This window comes from Salmo salar, chromosome 26 (genome assembly GCF_965601325.2).
Source record: "Salmo salar chromosome 26, fSalSal1, whole genome shotgun sequence".
In the NCBI taxonomy this organism is placed as follows: domain Eukaryota; kingdom Metazoa; phylum Chordata; class Actinopteri; order Salmoniformes; family Salmonidae; genus Salmo; species Salmo salar.
In genome coordinates, this window is record NC_138316.1 from 48,126,004 (window position 1) to 48,147,500 (window position 21,497).

At 44.8% G+C, this 21,497-nt stretch overlaps 1 protein-coding gene across 3 annotated transcripts in view; it reads left to right on the forward strand.

Moving 5' to 3' along the window:
* The first annotated feature begins 205 nt into the window (after positions 1 to 205).
* Positions 206 to 21,497, forward strand: part of LOC106587766 (C-myc promoter-binding protein) — a 223,466-nt gene continuing 202,174 nt past the window's right edge. For all 3 annotated transcript variants that reach the window (XM_082969800.1, XM_082969801.1, XM_082969802.1), the window contains exon 1: positions 206 to 375. The gene's annotated coding sequence lies outside the window, so the exon portion shown is untranslated. The remainder of the gene's footprint in view (positions 376 to 21,497) is intronic.

A 21,497-nucleotide genomic window follows, 5' to 3' on the forward strand; every position in this document is an offset into this window, starting at 1 on the left:
TTACCAATACTTGTGTAGACTTGCAAGTCAGAATCTTTACAATCAAAGTTTTATAACTTAGTTTGTAATAAGTGAATGATTAGTTTATAGATAGTGTTCATTGATCTGTTCCACAGCTATAACACAATGATATGTTATTTTGGTGACCCGACAGCAGCCTAACAAAAGTGCGCTACGCGACGTATTCCCCATCACAACCAAAATGGCGGAAGACGGAGCCGGGTCGGCGCTGTGAACAGAGCTGGATAGAATTATTGGAGTCTATTTCTAGATATCAACGGCTGATTCAAATATTGACTGTTTTATAATGCCAGTGTGTTTTTGAAGAAATCCCGCCGAAGTTGGACGAGGAGTGATATCGCATTTGCTAGTGGAGTAAGTATGATGTTAATTTAAACCGTTATTTTGTGAGGAGTTGATACGGGTTTAGCTACGAGTTTGCTAGCTAATGTGAGGTAACCGGCCGTAGCCAGGCTAACTAGGGCGAACGGTGTTTTATTCCAGGCTGTCACTATCAGTTGAGTGGGGCACCTCTATGTGAATTTGAGCAGAATTCATGCAGTGAATTCACCGGATAACAGTCCAGGCAGACAGTACCAGCCCGTGTGGAGCGTTTGCTTGTACCAGCCTCAGTGTGTCCTGCTTTAAAGCTGCATTGTCATTGATTTAGTAGCTAGTCGGCTTCTGTAAGACCTTCATGCGTATGCATATGACATGCCACAGGTTGCTGTCAGTCTGTCAAGGTGGTGGAAAACTGTGTGCATAATGAATATAGTTAGCTTTATATTCGTGCTCTAGAGGCTGGAATCACAGTATGGGACTCGTTTATAGACCCCCACCTGTGTGGCACCTCAGGTTCTCTGGAGCGCAGCAACATGTTGTGAAGGCGAGCAGTCACTGACCGACTATGACCCTATGCAGGGACATAAGGGTTGACTGATTGGTTGTATAGTGTCAATAGATTTTTGTCTTGGACTATAATAAAGTCACGTGTGGATCAGATAGTCTTAAAATAAAGCTAAATATCTTCCTCTGTCAGATAATAATTTTAGCGGGGGAGAATACCATGTGTTACTTCTGCTTGGCAGAGCTGTGCAGTTATTTACAGAAGGCTTGATGGGGTGCGAACAAGAGTACATTAGTTATAAACTGCATCGTGGTTTTTGACTGAGGAAACAAAGTTGATCCTACTGTTTAGACTGAGCTGAAGTGAGTATAGTGGAAAAGTGATTTAGATTTTGTATTCACTGGGATGTCTTGGTGGCAACAAAAAAAGTATGCTGTTGAAACAGCTGTATGGAAAGCAGATGTGTAAAAACGTCTCCAGATTCTTGCATACTGGAATGATGGAGACATCAGATATAAGTTAACTTCAGGCTATTAAGATGGATTTCATCATGTATTTCCTCACGAGAGATTAAAGTGGTGAAGACTATACAGGACAGACAAGTCAGATCAAATCATACCATCACACTCTGACAGGAAGATAGACACAACCTACCCTTGTGATTTGGAAACCTCACTGCCACATATACCAGAGAGGTGTTTATATACTCACTCAGTAAACTGCACAATTCCTCTTCTGGAACCAGTCAACAGTCTAGATTCTATCCTATCCTATTCTATTCTATCCTGTGAGTCACTAACTAAGCTAATCCTGACAAACATTGTCAGTGTTAAACACAAACTCAGTTGTCATGATTTATGGAAAATAGTAAATCAATTGTTGGAGAGAGAGAGGAAAAAATGTAAGCAGTCTGCCATGCCGTGTTTGTTCACGTTTTAACCACCGGTGTCCCTGTATCGGAATGTTAAAGAAGAAAACATGTTGACCACGCAAGGAAAACACTGTCACGTGTGAGAGAGAAATACGTAAAGGTAGTCAGTCAACAGTCAAGTCCTGCCTTTGAACCACACAGCATGAAGATTAGAGTTCCCGAAGCAGGGCTCAGGGCCCTGGTCAAAGTAGGACACTATATAGGGAATAGGGTGCAATTTAGGACAAAGACCAAGGCCTTGCCAAAGCCCAGGGGTCCTTTCCCACTGTGCAGAGAGGCAGCAGCTGCACCACTGATGGGCTTCAAAGCCAAGGCAACACCCTAATGAGAGAAGTTCAGATGTCAGTGTCCAGGGATAAGACATATTATAGGAGAAGCAGACTTCGTACAGGGGAACCAGTACATACATGAGAATGTAGCCTAGTCAGAATAGAAGATGATGCAGAATGTAGGCTATGAGAAAGACTAAGTCATGTATGAGATTTCTGTCTTCTTCAGCAAAGCTAACAGATATCAAATCAAATCAAATTCTATTTGTCACATGCGCCGAATACAACCTTACAGTGAAATGCTTACTTACAAGCCCTTAACCAACGATGCAGTTTTAAGGAAATACCCCCCTCCAAAAGTAAGAGATAAGATTAACAAATAATGAGAGAGCAGCAGTAAATAACAGTAGCGGGGCTATATACAGGGGGTACCGGTACAGAGTCAATGTGGAGGCTATATACAGGGGGTACCGGTACAGAGTCAATGTGGAGGCTATATACAGGGGGTACCGGTACAGAGTCAATGTGGAGGCTATATACAGGGGGTACCGGTACAGAGTCAATGTGGAGGCTATATACAGGGGGTACCGGTACAGAGTCAATGTGGAGGCTATATACAGGGGGTACCGGTACAGAGTCAATGTGCGGGGACACTGGTGTTGAGGTAGTTGAGGTAATATGTACATGTAGGTAGAGTTATTAAAGTGACTATGCATAGATAATAACAGAGAGTAGCAGCAGCGTTCCGGGGGGGGGGGGGGGGGGGGGGGCAATGCAAATAGTCTGGGTGGCCATTTGATTAGCTGTTCAGGAGTCTTATGGCTCAGGGGTAGAAGCTGTTTAGAGGTCTCTTGGACCTAGACTTGGTGCTTCGGTACCGCTTGCCGTGCGGTAGCAGAGAGAACAGTCTATGTCTGGGGTAGGAGGTTGGAAATAAACACATAACATCGGATGGACTGCTTTAGATTTGGAAACGGAAGAAATGGCAATTTCACAGGCTTAGGCTTACATTGACTCAGGGATTGCAAAACAGAAACATCAATTAGGCCTAGGCTAAATCTGGGAACAGAGTATTTTGTAATGTATTAGGCCTACAAATGGGCAGGGTGGCTCCTGACTGTCAGTGGGTGGGCTGTCTTTACACTTGTTAGGCTGGCTGGCTGGCTGGCTGTGTGTTGGGTGGCTGGCTGTGTGTTGGGTGGCTGGCTGGCTGTGTGTTGGGTGGCTGGCTGGCTGTGTGTTGGCTGGCTGGCTGTGTGTGTGTTGGGTGGCTGGCTGTGTGTTGGGTGGCTGGCTGGCTGTGTGTTGGCTGGCTGGCTGTGTGTTGGGTGGCTGGCTGGCTGTGTGTTGGCTGGCTGGCTGTGTGTTGGGTGGCTGGCTGTGTGTTGGGTGGCTGGCTGTGTGTTGGGTGGCTGGCTGGCTGTGTGTGTGTTGGCTGGCTGTGTGTTGGGTGGCTGGCTGGCTGTGTGTTGGCTGGCTGGCTGTGTGTTGGCTGGGTGGCTGTGTGTTGGGTGGCTGGCTGGCTGTGTGTTGGCTGGCTGGCTGTGTGTTGGGTGGCTGGCTGGCTGTGTGTTGGCTGGCTGGCTGTGTGTTGGGTGGCTGGCTGTGTGTTGGGTGGCTGGCTGGCTGTGTGTTGGGTGGCTGGCTGTGTGTTGGGTGGCTGGCTGGCTGTGTGTTGGGTGGCTGGCTGGCTGTGTGTTGGGTGGCTGGCTGGCTGTGTGTTGGCTGGCTGTCTGTGTGTTGGCTGGCTGGCTGTGTGTTGGGTGGTTGGCTGTCTGTGTGTTGGCTGGCTGTCTGTGTGTTGGCTGTCTGTCTGTGTGTTGGGTGGCTGGCTGGCTGTGTGTTGGGTGGCTGGCTGGCTGTGTGTTGGGTGGCTGGCTGGCTGTGTGTTGGGTGGCTGGCTGGCTGTGTGTTGGCTGGCTGGCTGTGTGTTGGGTGGCTGGCTGGCTGTGTGTTGGGTGGCTGGCTGGCTGTGTGTTGGGTGGCTGGCTGGCTGTGTGTTGGGTGGCTGGCTGTCTGTGTGTTGGCTGGCTGTCTGTGTGTTGGCTGTCTGTCTGTGTGTTGGGTGGCTGGCTGGCTGGCTGTGTGTTGGGTGGCTGTCTGTCTGTGTGTTGGTTGGCTGGCTGGCTGGCTGGCTGTGTGTTGGGTGGCTGTCTGTCTGTGTGTTGGCTGGCTGGCTGTGTGTTGGGTGGCTGGCTGGCTGTGTGTTGGGTGGCTGGCTGGCTGTGTGTTGGCTGGCTGGCTGGCTGTGTGTTGGGTGGCTGGCTGTCTGTGTGTTGGCTGGCTGGCTGTGTGTTGGGTGGCTGGCTGGCTGTGTGTTGGGTGGCTGGCTGGCTGTGTGTTGAGTAGCTGGCTGGCTGGCTTTCTGGCTGGCTGTGTGTTGGGTAGCTGGCTGGCTGGCTTTCTGGCTGGCTGTGTGTTGAGTGGGCTGTGGTCTCAGAGGATTGATGTAACAGCACTAAGCCCTGACTAGCCTTTAAGTAAGGGGTTTAATAGTTACTTACTGGCAGATGAAAACATTGTGCTTACAGGGTGTTTGTCATTACAAACACTGTTACTGTCTATGTCATCTGTAATATCACATAAACCATTGGGCTAAGCTGGGCTATAGACCCATGCCATGTTCTATCCCAGTAACCGTTGGTTTAGGCAGGGCTAGGTTACGCACAGTAACCATTGGTTTAGGCAGGACTAGGTTACACACAGTAACCATTGGTTTAGGCAGGACTAGGTTACGTACAGTAACCGTTGGTTTAGGCAGGGCTAGGTTACACACAGTAACCATTGGTTTAGGCAGGGCTAGGTTACACACAGTAACCATTGGTTTAGGCAGGACTAGGTTACGTACAGTAACCGTTGGTTTAGGCAGGGCTAGGTTACACACAGTAACCGTTGGTTTAGGCAGGGCTAGGTTACACACAGTAACCGTTGGTTTAGGCAGGACTAGGTTACGTACAGTAACCGTTGGTTTAGGCAGGGCTAGGTTACACACAGTAACCGTTGGTTTAGGCAGGGCTAGGTTACGTACAGTAACCGTTGGTTTAGGCAGGGCTAGGTTACGCACAGTAACCGTTGGTTTAGGCAGGGCTAGGTTACGTACAGTAACCGTTGGTTTAGGCAGGGCTAGGTTACACACAGTAACCGTTGGTTTAGGCAGGGCTAGGTTACACACAGGAACCGTTGGTTTAGGCAGGGCTAGGTTGCACACAGTAACCGTTGGTTTAGGCAGGGCTAGGTTACGTACAGTAACCGTTGGTTTAGGCAGGGCTAGGTTACGCACAGTAACCGTTGGTTTAGGCAGGGCTAGGTTACGCACAGTAACCGTTGGTTTCGGCAGGGCTAGGTTACGTACAGTAACCGTTGGTTTAGGCAGGGCTAGGTTACGTACAGTAACCGTTGGTTTAGGCAGGGCTAGGTTACGCACAGTAACCGTTGGTTTAGGCAGGACTAGGTTACATACAGTAACCGTTGGTTTAGGCAGGGCTAGGTTACACACAGTAACAGTTGGTTTAGGCAGGGCTAGGTTACACACAGTAACCGTTGGTTTAGGCAGGGCTAGGTTACACACAGTAACCATTGGTTTAGGCAGGGCTAGGTTACACACAGTAACCATTGGTTTAGGCAGGGCTAGGTTACACACAGTAACCGTTGGTTTAGGCAGGGCTAGGTTACGTACAGTAACCGTTGGTTTAGGCAGGACTAGATTATGTACAGTAACCATTGGTTTAGGCAGGACTAGGTTACGTACAGTAACCGTTGGTTTAGGCAGGACTAGGTTACGTACAGTAACCATTGGTTTAGGCAGGGCTAGGTTACGTACAGTAACCATTGGTTTAGGCAGGGCTAGGTTACGTACAGTAACCATTGGTTTAGGCAGGGCTAGGTTACGTACAGTAACCATTGGTTTAGGCAGGGCTAGGTTACGTACAGTAACCATTGGTTTAGGCAGGGCTAGGTTACGTACAGTAACCATTGGTTTAGGCAGGGCTAGGTTACGTACAGTAACCATTGGTTTAGGCAGGGCAATGTAAATTTAATTAATTGTTCAGGCATAATGGACTGGATGACCCAAGAGTTTTGATGATCATCCAGGTGCTTCCAGGGGCTTTTTGGCAAAATGTATTAAACTTTTTGGATGACGTGTCCCTTTATGCCTGGTGAAAACCAAACACTGCATTCCCCAGAACCTCATACCAACGTTCAAGCATGGTGGTGGTAGTGTGATGGTTTGGGGATGCTTTGCTGCCTCAGGACCTGGACGACTAGCCTTAATTAACTTTGTTAATTAAATAAATGAAATAGTTATCCATTTTGTTTGTTATTTCTAAACTCAGGTTCCCTTTATCTAATATCAGGTTCTTTATCTAATATCAGGTTCTTTATCTAATATCAGGTTCTTTATCTAATATCAGGTTCTTTATCTAATATCAGGTTCTTTATCTAAAATCAGGTTCCTTATCTAATATCAGGTTCTTTATCTAATATCAGGTCCTTTATCTAATATCAGGTTCCCTTTATCTAATATCAGGTTCTTTATCTAATATCAGGTTCTTTATCTAATATCCGGTTCTTTATCTAATATCAGGTTCTTTATCTAATATCAGGTTCTTTATCTAATATCAGGTTCTTTATCTAATATCAGGTTCTTTATCTAATATCAGGTTCTTTATCTAATATCAGGTTCTTTATCTAATATCAGGTTCTTTATCTAGTATCAGGTTCTTTATCTAATATCAGGTTCTTTATCTAATATCAGGTTCTTTATCTAATATCAGGTTCTTTATCTAATATCAGGTTCTTTATCTAGTATCAGGTCCTTTATCTAATATCAGGTTCTTTATTTAATATCAGGTTCTTTATCTAATATCAGGTTCTTTATCTAATATCATGTTCTTTATCTAATATCAGGTTCTTTATCTAGTATCAGGTCCTTTATCTAATATCAGGTTCTTTATTTAATATCAGGTTCTTTATCTAATATCAGGTTCTTTATCTAATATCAGGTTCTTTATCTAGTATCAGGTCCTTTATCTAATATCAGGTTCTTTATTTAATATCAGGTTCTTTATCTAATATCAGGTTCTTTATCTAATATCAGGTTCTTTATCTAATATCAGGTTCTTTATCTAATATCAGGTTCTTTATCTAATATCAGGTTCTTTATCTAATATCAGGTTCTTTATCTAGTATCAGGTTCTTTATCTAATATCAGGTTCTTTATCTAATATCAGGTTCTTTATCTAGTATCAGGTTCTTTATCTAATATCAGGTTCTTTATCTAATATCAGGTTCTTTATCTAATATCAGGTTCTTTATCTAGTATCAGGTTCTTTATCTAATATCAGGTTCTTTATCTAGTATCAGGTTCTTTATCTAGTATCAGGTTCTTTATCTAATATCAGGTTCTTTATCTAGTATCAGGTTCTTTATCTAATATCAGGTTCTTTATTTAATATCAGGTTCTTTATCTAATATCAGGTTCTTTATCTAGTATCAGGTCCTTTATCTAATATCAGGTTCTTTATTTAATATCAGGTTCTTTATCTAATATCAGGTTCTTTATCTAATATCAGGTTCCCTTTATCTAATATCAGGTTCTTTATCTAGTATCAGGTTCTTTATCTAATATCAGGTTCTTTATCTAGTATCAGGTCCTTTATCTAATATCAGGTTCTTTATTTAATATCAGGTTCTTTATCTAATATCAGGTTCTTTATCTAATATCAGGTTCATTATCTAATATCAGGTTCTTTATTTAATATCAGGTTCTTTATCTAATATCAGGTTCCCTTTATCTAATATCAGGTTCTTTATCTAATATCAGGTTCTTTATCTAATATCAGGTTCTTTATCTAATATCAGGTTTCGGTTGAAGATCTGATAACATTCAGTATCAAAAATATGTAAAAATTGAGAAAATCAGAAAGGGGGCGAATACTTTTTCACGGCACTGTAACATAGATTTCAGTTCCAGTTCCCCTTACAGAGTAGCCCATCATTTAGCCACACTTTCCTCCTGTGTTGGTCTTGTTTACCATCTTCCTGGTATTGATCTTGGCTCTATTGCATTTGCTCTGGGAAAAGAAGATGAACTTAAACATATATCTTAATGACCTGCATCTTTACCTGCTACTACTGAGGGAAAGTCTGTATTAAAGACCTGCATCTTTACCAGCTACTACTGAGGAAAAGTCTGTCTTAATGACCTGCATCTTTACCAGCTACTACTGAGGAAAAGTCTGTCTTAATGACCTGCATCTTTACCTGCTACTACTGAGGGAAAGTCTGTCTTAATGGGAAAGTCTGTCTTAATGACCTGCATCTTTACCAGCTACTACTGAGGGAATGTCTGTCTTAATGACCTGCATCTTTACCTGCTACTACTGAGGGAATGTCTGTCTTAATGACCTGCATCTTTACCAGCTACTACTGAGGGAAAGTCTGTCTTAATGACCTGCATCTTTACCTGCTACTACTGAGGAAAAGTCTGTCTTAATGACCTGCATCTTTACCAGCTACTACTGAGGGAAAGTCTGTCTTAATGACCTGCATCTTTACCTGCTACTACTGAGGAAAAGTCTGTCTTAATGACCTGCATCTTTACCAGCTACTACTGATGAAAAGTCCATTCCTCACCTGCCTCCATCCCTATGTTGTGCATTACTAGATCCCTGGACTGAATGAATCTCAATTAGAGCTCCTCTTTAATTGAAATTCCACCGTGATAAAGTTAGCAGGAATTCAATTAACTCCAGGAGTCTCAAATTGTTTTTTTTTTTTGGGGGGGGGGGGGGGGGGGGGAATGCAAATGATAAAAAAGGTTAATCTCTCCTCTCCTCTGCTCCCTCCGCCCCCCGCTCCTCTCTGATTCAGAGGGGTTGGGTTAAATGCGGAAGACACATTTCGGTTGAATGCATTCAGTCGTTCAACTGACTAGGTATTTCCTTTAATTTCTCTAATACACAGAACGGGGATAGGGAGCTTATTAAGGTGAAAGCAATTAGCTGTCTTCATCTTCTGATGAGTCACAAAATCAAAGCACCTACTGGCGCTTCCCAAAGCAAAGAGCTGCCTGTGAATGAAAAACACGCCAGGACAAAACAAAACACAAGGATTTCGCAAACCTGTTGGCTGCCTTGCCTTGAAGCCTTAAGCTCTCTGAAGAATGGTTTTCTGCCAGGTAGTGAGGGAATTATCTAGGGTACGTCCCAAATGGAACCCTATTCCCTTTGTAGTGAAGGGCCCAGGTCTGAAGTAGTGATAGATACCTAGGGTGGGTATGAAGGATAGATACCTAGAGTGGGTATAAAGGAGTGGTACTTAGAGTGGGTATGAAGGATAGGTACCTAGAGTGGGTATAAAGGACTGGTACTTAGAGTGGGTATGAAGGATAGATACCTAGAGTGGGTATGAAGGAAGAGGCAATACGTTACAAATTAAGTGATTTCTGGATCATTCTTTCTGACATACTCTCTCTCTGTTTCTATAACTCTGTTTCTATATCTCTGTTACTATAGCTCTGTTTCTATAGCTCTGTTTCTATAGCTCTGTTTCTATAGCTCTGTTTCTATAGCTCTGTTTCTATATCTCTGTTTCTCTAACTCTGTTTCTATAGCTCTGTTTCTATAGCTCTGTTTCTATAGCTCTGTTTCTATAGCTCGGGTTTCTATAGCTCTGTTTCTATAACTCTGTTTCTATAACTCTGTTTCTATAGCTCTGTTTCTATAGCTCTGTTTCTATAGCTCGGGTTTCTATAGCTCTGTTTCTATAGCTCTGTTTCTATAGCTCTGTTTCTATAACTCTGTTTCTATAGCTCTGTTTCTATAGCTCTGTTTCTATAGCTCTGTTTCTATAGCTCGGGTTTCTATAGCTCTGTTTCTATAGCTCTGTTTCTATAGCTCTGTTTCTATAACTCTGTTTCTATAGCTCTGTTTCTATAGCTCTGTTTCTATAGCTCGGGTTTCTATAGCTCTGTTTCTATAACTCTGTTTCTATAACTCTGTTTCTATAACTCTATAACTCTGTTTCTATAACTCTGTTTCTATAACTCTATAACTCTTTTTCTATAACTCTGTTTCTATAGCTCTGTTTCTATAGCTCTGTTTTTTGTTTCCATAGCTCTGTTTCTATAACTCTGTTTCTATAACTCTGTTTCTATAACTCTATAGCTCTGTTTCTATAACTCTATAACTCTGTTTCTATAGCTCTGTTTCTATAACTCTATAACTCTGTTTCTATAGCTCTGTTTCTATAACTCTGTTTCTATAACTCTGCTTCTATAGATCTGTTTCTATAGCTCTGTTTCTATAACTGTATAACTCTGTTTCTATAACTCTGTTTCTATAACTCTATAACTCTGTTTCTATAGCTCTGTTTCTATAACTGTTTCTATAACTCTATAACTCTGTTTCTATAACTCTATAACTCTGTTTCTATAACTCTATAACTCTGTTTCTATAGCTCTGTTTCTATAGCTCTTTCTATAACTCTGTTTCTATAACTCTATACCTCTGTTTCTATAGCTCTGTACTGATGCTGGAGTCTTGTGTTTGGGAAAATCAGAGTATAGCTTTAGTCTATGCCAATATGCCAGAGTAGATAGAATGGGTTGTTACTTTAAGTCTCTGTGTTTCTCGTAGGACATAAGAACCTGGCTTAAAGACTTAAAGTCCTTCCATCCATATGACATCAGCTGGAGAAAAGGAAGTAGGCTACCTGTTGAACCACCCACTTACTGTGTTATCCCACAGTGTTGGTTACTTTACTGCAGTCACTTTTGCAATGAAAAAAAGACCCCAATAGCTTCATTTAGCTGTGTCCCTATAGCGGGGCACAATAGCCTGTGTCTAGCATCCCTGAAGGGACAGATAGCGTGACTGTAAGGTCAACAATACATCAGTATGATTTAGGGCAGGGAATTACCAGGGACCTCTCCATACAATATCATCACCATGTTTAGCTACCGATGCGACGATACCATATGTGTTGTGATTCTATATGTATTATGATTCAATACTGTGATTTTATTGCGATTCGATGTTCCAAACATATTGTTCACTGTATGTCTGCTGTAGAGAGACCAGAGAGTCATGAGAAAAGTAGTTTTGATCAGTCAGGGAAATAAAAGTGTTGAAAACACATTGTCTCACTATTTTAAAAGTTTGGGCGCAGGTACAGCCGACTAGCGCTAGCTAACGCTACCTACAGAAGCCAAAACACTTGGAGTCAAATATGGATATACACTACATGACCACATGTGAACACCTGCTCTTCAAACAGCTCATTCCAAAATCATGGGCATTAATATGGAGTTGGTCCCCTCCCTTTGCTGCTATAACAGCCTCTGCTCTGCTTCGCAGCAGAGGCTTTCCACTAGATGTTGGAACATTGCTGTGAGGACTTGCTTCCATTCAGCCACAAGAGCATTAGTGAGGTCGGGCACTGATGTTGGGCAATTAGGCCTGGTTTGCTGTCGGCATTCCAATTCATCCCAAAGGTGTTCGATGGGGTTGAAGTCAGGGCTCTGTGCAGGCCAGTCAAGTTCTTCCTCACCGATCTCGACAAACCATTTCTGCATGGACCTCGCTTTGTGCACGGGGGCATTTTCATGCTGAAACAGGAAAGGGCCTTCCCCAAACTGTTGCCACAATGTTGGAAGCACAGAATTGTCTAGAATGTCATTGTATGCTGTAGTGTTAAGATTTCCCTTCACTCGAACTTAGGGGCCTGAACCATGAAAAACAGCCCCAGTCCATTATTACTCATCCAAACCCAGATTAGTCCCTCGGACTGCCAGATGGTGAAGCGTGATTCATTACTCCAGAGAATGCGTTTCCACTGCTCCAATGACGGCGAGCTTTACACCACTCCAGCTGTCGCTTGGCATTGCACATGGTGATCTTAGGCTTGTGTGCGGCTGCTCAGCCATGGAGACCCATTTCATGAAGCTCCCAACGAACAGTTCTTGTGTTGATGTTGCTTCCAGAGGCAGTTTGGAACTCTGTAGTGAGTGTTGCAACCGAGGACAGACGATTATTACGCACTTCAGCACTCGGCGGTCCTGTTCTGGGAGCTTGTGTGGCCTACCATTGTTGGCTGATCCGTTTTTGCTCCTAGATGTTTCCGCTTCACAATAACAGCGTTTACAGTTGACCAGCTCTATCAGGGCAGAAATTTGACAAACTGGCTTGTTGGAAAGATGGCATCCTATGACGGTGCCACGTTAAATGTAACTGAGCTCTTCAGTAAGGCCATTCTACTGCCAATGTTTGTCCATGGAGATTGCATGGCGTTGTACTCTATTTTATACACCCCCCATCACTACTACGAGTGACTATACACCAATATGCCAGAGTAGATGAAATGTCTTTCTCTAAGTCCATACAAACCTTGATTCAGCTAGTCCATCATCCACATGACGTCACACAGAGATAATGGAAATCAGCCTGATTGTGATTCAATATGAGCAACATCAGTTGAACTTTAAATGTGGTATTCCACTGTGTTTACTATGTAACATCAGTACTCAGTACCTGTAGAACTTTAAATGTGGTATTCCACTGTGTTTACTATGTAACATCAGTACTCAGTACCTGTAGAACTTTAAATGTGGTATTCCACTGTGTTTACTATGTAACATCAGTACTCAGTACCTGTAGAACTTTAAATGTGGTATTCCACTGTGTTTACTATGTAACATCAGTACTCAGTACCTGTAGAACTTTAAATGTGGTATTCCACTGTGTTTACTATGTAACATCAGTACTCAGTACCTGTAAATGTGCGGGGGCACCGGTTAGTTGAGGTAATATGTACATGTAGGTAGAGTTATTAAAGTGACTATGCATAGATGATAGCAACAGAAAGTAGCAGCAGTGTATAGAAGGGGGGGCAAAGCATATAGTCTGGGTAGCCATTTGATTAGCTGTTCAGGAGTCTTATGGTTTGGGGGTAGAAGCTGTTTAGAAGCCTCTTGGACCTAGACTTGTTGCTCCGGTAACGCTTGCCATGCGGTAGCAGAGAGAACAGTCTATGACTAGGGTGGCTGGAGTCTGACGATTTTTAGGGCCTTCCTCTGACACCGCCTGGTGTAGAGGTCCTGGATGGCAGGAAGCTTGGCCCCAGTGATGTACTGGGCACTACCCTCTGTAGTGCCTTGCTGTCGGAGGCCGAACAGTTGCCATACCAGGCAGTGATGCAACCAGTCAGGATGCTCTCGATGGTGCAGCTGTAGAACCTTTTGAGGATCTGAGGACCCATGCCAAATCAGTCTCCTGAGCCTCAGTCTCCTGAGGGGGAATAGGTTTTGTCGTGCCCTCTTGTTTACTATGTAACATCAGTACCTGTAGAACCAACTTTTGATGTGGTATTCAACTGTGTTTAAACTGTGTTTCGTTCGGACTGAAAAAGGCACCCAATGGCATCATTTAGCAGACAGACAGATGGGTGCTGATCTGTGTCTCTCTGTGTGTGTGTCTCAAGCTGGCACAGCCCGTCTGTAGAAGCAGAGTTATTTATCAAGGTTAGCTGATGTAGTCGTGGCTAATTAACACTCCCCAGTTTCTCACCAGCACTCTCAGTTAACACCTACAGATTACAGTACAGCATTGGCTGTCAGGAATTAGGAACAGCAAGCAATTTACCTGATTGATCTGAAAGCTAAGAACCCTCTACGTACTCCACTGATATCTCTCTCTCTCTCTCTCTCTCTCTCTCTCTGTCTCTCTCTCTCTCTCTTTCTCTCTCTTTCTTTCTCTCTGTCTCTCTCTCTCTCTGTCTCTCTCTTTCTTTGTCTCTCTCTCTCTCTATGTCTCTGTCTGTCTCTATGTCTCTCTCTCTCTTTCTCTGTCTGTCTCTCTGTCTCTATCTCTCTCTCTCTCTGTCTCTCTCTGTCTCTCTCTCTCTGTCTCTCTCTCTCTGTCTCTCTCTCTTTCTGTCTCTCTCTGTCTGTGGTATAGCTAAGGCAACAAGTGTTGAATAAATAATATTCTGAGGCATGTCTCTGACTTCACTGTGTTCACATCAACTCCCTGAATTAGTTTTAACTGTAAAGTATTTAGCCTAACTAACATGAAGTACTTTCTCAGTCTGTAGTTAATGAGGGATATTCTCTATAAAATCACCCAGCAGATCAAGTCATGCTACTCCTCCTTACGTTGGAACAAATGTTTTAGATAGTATTGGACGTGTTTATTAAAGACCAAAACACAGATGGACAAGTGTGAAAAGGCCACTTGAGGCTAACAGTCAGGAACAGCAAGCGAGGCAGCCCTATCTGAAGTAGAGCGTTCATTCTATCAGTACCAACTGAAGAACCAATTGAGATAATGCTCAATGTCCTACGTGGTTCCCTGAATCGTTGCTCTACGTGGTTCCCTGAATCGTTGCTCTACATGGTTCCCTGAATCGTTGCCTGAATTGTTGCTCTACGTGGTTCCCTGATTCGTTGCTCTACGTGGTTCCCTGAATCGTTGCTCTACATGGTTCCCTGAATCGTTGCTCTACGTGGTTCCCTGAATCGTTGCTCTACGTGGTTCCCTGAATCGTTGCTCTACATGGTTCCCTGAATTGTTGCCTGAATCGTTGCTCTACGTGGTTCCCTGATTCGTTGCTCTACGTGGTTCCCTGAATCGTTGCTCTACATGGTTCCCTGAATCGTTGCTCTACGTGGTTCCCTGAATCGTTGCTCTACATGGTTCCCTGATTCATTCCCTGAATCGTTGCTCAACATGGTTCCCTGAATGGTTCCCTGAATCGTTGCTCTACGTGGTTCCCTGAATCGTTGCTCCACGTGGTTCCCTGAATCATTCCCTGAATCGTTGCTCTACGTGGTTCCTTGAATTGTTGCTCTACGTGGTTCCCTGAATCATTCCCTGAATCGTTGCTCTATGTGATTCCCTGAATCGTTGTCCTACGTGGTTCACTGAATCGTTGCTCTATGTGGTTCCCTGAATCGTTGAGTGCCATATTTATTAGAGGCACTTCAAAAGTCCAGGGCCTCTTTTACATGTTCACTTTACTTACAGAAATGTGTTCTTGCAACATGAGGAACACACTGTGTTAGGCTGTAGCAGGGCTCTCCAACCTTTTCTATCGTGATGAGAGCTACTTTTAAAAATGAAACACGTCGTGAGCTATATCTTTTTTTAAAGCTCTCATCCTTTACCCTGCGACTCTTCCCCAGCATTCTCCTTTACCCTGCGACTCTTCCCCGGCATTCTCCTTTAGCTGGTAAAATAGCTGGTAAAATAGTGGTTCATAAACAGGATTTGGCATGACATGCCCCACAACATTCTCTTTTATATTTTCCTGAATTCTGTTTAATTTTTTCTGGTTTTGGATGATTATTTCTTTACTCTCAATATGCCAATTATTCATAGAAATCAATTATTCAACGGGAATCACTAGCATCGCTAAGTGGCTACATACAGAGGGAGGGACAAACCTGCTCACCAAACAGACTAACCTAACGTAGCAGGTGTAAAAACACACCTCAGTGGAGTTACCACATCTGTTTTTCAGTCAATTCTTTTTCTGTGTTCTCATCAAACCACATCACATTTAGAAGTCTATTCACTAATGTTTCATGCCTCTGACCTGCTTCTGACATGCCTCTGACCTGCGGTAATGATTTGTGATGGTGTAATAGCCTACAGTTTTGTTGACATGATTGTGATTGACTCATGATTTACTGGATACACCATCCAAAGTGTAATGAATAACTTCACCATGTTCAACGGGTTCTTATTTATAATAAATAACTTCACCATGTTTACATTTACATCTTTGGCAGACTCTCTTATCCAGAGCGACTTACAGTAGTGAATTCATACATTTCATACATTTTCTTTCTCCGTACTGGTCCCCCGTGGGAATCGAACACACAACCCTGGCGTTGCAAACACCATGCTCTACCAACTGAGCCACACGGGACCACATTCAATGGGATATTCAATGGGTTCTTATTTATAATTAATAACTTCACCATGTTCAACGGGATATTCAATGGGTTCTTATTTATAATTAATAACTTCACCATGTTCAACGGGATATTCAATGGGTTCTTATTTATAATTGTTTTCACCCATTAGGTGCCCTTCTTTGCGAGGCGTTGGAAAATCTCCCTGGTCTTTGCGAGGCGTTGGAAAATCTCCCTGGTCTTTGCGAGGCGTTGGAAAATGTCCCTGGTCTTTGCGAGGCGTTGGAAAATCTCCCTGGTCTTTGCGAGGCGTTGGAAAATGTCCCTGGTCTTTGCGAGGCGTTGGAAAATCTCCCTGGTCTTTGCGAGGCGTTGGAAAATGTCCCTGGTCTTTGTGAGGCATTGGAAAATGTCCCTGGTCTTTGCGAGGCGTTGGAAAATGTCCCTGGTCTTTGCGAGGCGTTGGAAAATCTCCCTGGTCTTTGCGAGGCGTTGGAAAATGTCCCTGGTCTTTGCGAGGCGTTGGAAAATCTCCCTGGTCTTTGCGAGGCGTTGGAAAATGTCCCTGGTCTTTGTGAGGCATTGGAAAATCTCCCTGGTCTTTGTGAGGCGTTGGAAAATCTCCCTGGTCTTTGCGAGGCATTGGAAAATCTCCCTGGTCTTTGTGGTTAAATCTGTGTTTGAAATTCACTGCTCGACTGAGGGACCTTACTGATAATTGTATGTGTGGGGTACAAAGATGAGGTATTCATTCAAAAATCTTCTTAAATACTATTATTGCACACAGACTGAGTCCATGCAACTTATTATATGACTTGTTAAACCCATTTTTACTCCTGAACCTATTTAGGCTTGGCATAACAAAGTGGTTGAATACTTATTGACTCAAGACATTTTAACTTTTCATTTTTCATTCAAGAAAAATTATAATGGGAAAACATAATTCCACTTTGACATTATGGGATATTGTGTGTAGGACAGTAACAAAAAATTTGAATTGTAATACATTTTCAATTCAGGCTGTAACACAACAAATTGTGGAAAAAGTCAAGGAGTGTGAATACTTTCTGAAGGCCCCGTACCTGTTGGAGACCCCTGGGCTGTTGGAGACCCCTGGGCTATAGTCTACTGGACCGGGGACCCCGGGCTGTTGGAGACCCCTGGGCTTTTGGAGACCCCTGGGCTATAGTCTACTAGGACCTGTTGGAGACCCCTGGGCTATAGTCTACTAGGACCTGTTGGAGACCCCTGGGCTATAGTCTACTAGGACCTGTTGGAGACCCCTGGGCTATAGTCTACTAGGACCTGTTGGAGACCCCTGGGCTATAGTCTACTAGGACCTGTTGGAGACCCCTGGGCTATAGTCTACTAGGACCTGTTGGAGACCCCTGGGCTATAGTCTACTAGTACCTGTTGGAGTCCCCTGGGCTATAGTCTACTAGGACCTGTTGGAGTCCCCTGGGCTATAGTCTACTAGTACCTGTTGGAGTCCCCTGGGCTGTTGGAGACCCCTGGGCTATAGTCTACTAGGACCTGTTGGAGACCCCTGGGCTGTTGGAGACCCCTGGGCTTTTGGAGACCCCTGGGCTATAGTCTACTAGGACCTGTTGGAGACCCCTGGGCTATAGTCTACTAGTACCTGTTGGAGTCCCCTGGGCTGTTGGAGACCCCTGGGCTATAGTCTACTAGGACCTGTTGGAGACCCCTGGGCTATAGTCTACGAGTACCTGTTGGAGTCCCCTGGGCTGTTGGAGACCCCTGGGCTATAGTCTACTAGGACCTGTTGGAGACCCCTGGGCTGTTGGAGACCCCTGGGCTATAGTCTACTAGGACCTGTTGGAGACCCCTGGGCTATAGTCTACTAGGACCTGTTGGAGACCCCTGGGCTATAGTCTACTAGGGGCTATAGTCTACTAGGACCTGTTGGAGACCCCTGGGCTGTTGGAGACCCCTGGGCTATAGTCTACTAGGACCTGTTGGAGACCCCTGGGCTATAGTCTACTAGGACCTGTTGGAGTCCCCTGGGCTATAGTCTACTAGGACCTGTTGGAGACCCCTGGGCTGTTGGAGACCCCTGGGCTATAGTCTACTAGGACCTGTTGGAGTCCCCTGGGCTATAGTCTACTAGGACCTGTTGGAGACCCCTGGGCTGTTGGAGACCCCTGGGCTATAGTCTACTAGGACCTGTTGGAGACCCCTGGGCTATAGTCTACTAGGACCTGTTGGAGACCCCTGGGCTATAGTCTACTAGGGGCTATAGTCTACTAGGACCTGTTGGAGACCCCTGGGCTGTTGGAGACCCCTGGGCTATAGTCTACTAGGACCTGTTGGAGACCCCTGGGCTATAGTCTACTAGGACCTGTTGGAGACCCCTGGGCTGTTGCAGATCCCTGGGCTTTTGGAGACCCCTGGGCTATAGTCTACTAGGACCTGTTGGAGACCCCTGGGCTATAGTCTACTAGGACCTGTTGGAGACCCCTGGGCTATAGTCTACTAGGACCTGTTGGAGACCCCTGGGCTATAGTCTACTAGGACCTGTTGGAGACCCCTGGGCTATAGCCTACCTGTATGTGAGTCTTTTTTAAAAACTCCTTTCATCACTGTGGCCTGTGTATAGGGCTGATACGGTGACCACCACAGCCCTGTCTGTGTATAGGGCTGATACGGTGACCACCACAGCCCTGTCTGTGTATAGGGCTGATACGGTGACCACCACAGCCCTGTCTGTGTATAGGACTGATACGGTGACCACCACAGCCCTGTCTGTGTATAGGGCTGATACAGTCCTGTCTGTGTATAGGGCTGATACAGCCCTGTCTGTGTATAGGACTGATACAGCTCTGCCTGTGTATAGGACTGATACAGCCCTGTCTGTGTATAGGACTCTGTCTGTCCACGGAGGGAAAAAGCTATCTGTTCTTTTCGGGGTGATGGTATTTCCAGGGACAGTGTGTTTGCTAGCTTGGGTCTCTGACACTCACCAGGGATGCATCCTAAATGGCTCCCTATACCCTACATAGTCCACTACTGTAGACCAGGGCCTGCACCCTATACAGTCCACTACTGTAGACCAGGGCCTGCACCCTACACAGTCCACTACTGTAGACATTTTAGTCATTTAGCAGACGCTCTTATCCAGAGCGACTTACAGTAGTGAATGCATACATTTCATACATGCCCCCCCCCCCGTGGGAATCAAACCCACAACCCTGGCATTACAAACACCATGCTCTACCTACTGTGTAGTGTAGACCAGGGCCTGCACCCTATACAGTCCACTACTGTAGACCAGGGCCTGCACCCTACATAGTCCACTCGTGTAGACCAGGGCCTGCACCCTACATAGTCCACTAGTGTAGACCAGGGCCTGCACCCTACATAGTCCACTAGTGTAGACCAGGGCCTGCACCCTACATAGTCCACTAGTGTAGACCAGGGCCTGCACCCTACATAGTCCACTACTGTAGACCAGAGCCTGCACCCTATACCCTACATAGTCCACTACTGTAGACCAGGGCCTGCACCCTATACCCTACATAGTACACTACTATAGACCAGGGCCTGCACCCTATACCCTACATAGTCCACTACTATAGACCAGGGCCTGCACCCTATACCCTACATAGTACACTACTATAGACCAGGGCCTGCACCCTATACCCTACATAGTACACTACTATAGACCAGGGCCTGCACCCTATACCCTACATAGTACACTACTATAGACCAGGGCCTGCACCCTATACCGTACTTAGTGCACTAGTGTAACGTCTGCTTCCAACTCACACCCTCAAACACATAGATCCCCTGAACGCTGCTCACTCTCCAGATCCCAATCACCTGAATTCTGATCACCTGTTCACACACCTGTATGTCATTATCACACAGTATTTAGTTCAGTTCTCTGTAGGTCATTATCACACAGTATTTAGTTCAGTTCTCTGTAGGTCATTATCACACAGTATTTAGTTCAGTTCTCTGTAGGTCATTATCACACAGTATTTAGTTCAGTTCTCTGTATGTCATTATCACACAGTATTTAGTTCAGTTCTCTGTAGGTCATTATCACACAGTATTTAGTTCAGTTCTCTGTATGTCATTATCACACAGTATTTAGTTCAGTTCTCTGTATGTCATTATCACACAGTATTTAGTTCAGTTCTCTGTATGTCATTATCACACAGTATTTAGTTCAGTTCTCTGTATGTCATTATCACACAGTATTTAGTTCAGTTCTCTGTATGTCATTATCACACAGTATTTAGTTCAGTTCTCTGTAGGTCATTATCACACAGTATTTAGTTCAGTTCTCTGTATGTCATTATCACACAGTATTTAGTTCAGTTCTCTGTAGGTCATTATCACACAGTATTTAGTTCAGTTCTCTGTATGTCATTATCACACAGTATTTAGTTCAGTTCTCTGTAGGTCATTATCACACAGTATTTAGTTCAGTTCTCTGTATGTCATTATCACACAGTATTTAGTTCAGTTCTCTGTAGGTCATTATCACACAGTATTTAGTTCAGTTCTCTGTAGGTCATTATCACACAGTATTTAGTTCAGTTCTCTGTATGTCATTATCACACAGTATTTAGTTCAGTTCTCTGTATGTCATTATCACACAGTATTTAGTTCAGTTCTCTGTAGGTCATTATCAGTATTGTTTGTTTTGTGACACGTCTTTCAGAGCTCTGTGTTTCCCGTGATTGTCTCCTCCTGTGTATGATAGTTTTGCCTGCCTCACTAATGACACATTCTGCCTATTCCCTGCCTGTACTTTAGCCTATTGGATTTTATGTTCTCTACCTATTGCCTGATCTCCTGGACTATGTTACTAGCCTGTTCCCCTGTCTGTACTGTTGCCCATTTGGAGTCCCTGTGTATGACCTTCTGCCTGCCCCTGGACCCAGCTACCTGCCTCCTCCTGTGTATGACCTTCTGCCTGCCCCTGGACCCAGCTACCTGCCTCCTCCTGTGTATGACCTTCTGCCTGCCCCTGGACCCAGCTACCTGCCTCCTCCTGTGTATGACTTTCTGCCTGCCTCTGGACCTAGCTACCTGCCTCCTCCTGTGTATGACCTTCTGCCTGCCCCTGGACCCAGCTACCTGCCTCCTCCTGTGTATGACCTTCTGCCTGCCCCTGGACCCAGCTACCTGCCTCCTCCTGTGTATGACCTTCTGCCTGCCCCTGTACCCAGCTACCTGTCTCCTCCTGTGTATGACCTTCTGCCCCCCCCTGGACCCAGCTACCTGCCTCCTCCTGTGTATGACCTTCTGCCTGCCCCTGGACCCAGCTACCTGCCTCCTCCTGTGTATGACCTTCTGCCTGCCCCTGGACCCAGCTACCTGCCTCCTCCTGTGTATGACTTTCTGCCTGCCTCTGGACCCAGCTACCTGCCTCCTCCTGTGTATGACCTTCTGCCTGCCCCTGGACCCAGCTACCTGCCTCCTCCTGTGTATGACCTTCTGCCTGCCCCTGGACCCAGCTACCTGCCTCCTCCTGTGTATGACCTTCTGCCTGCCCCTGGA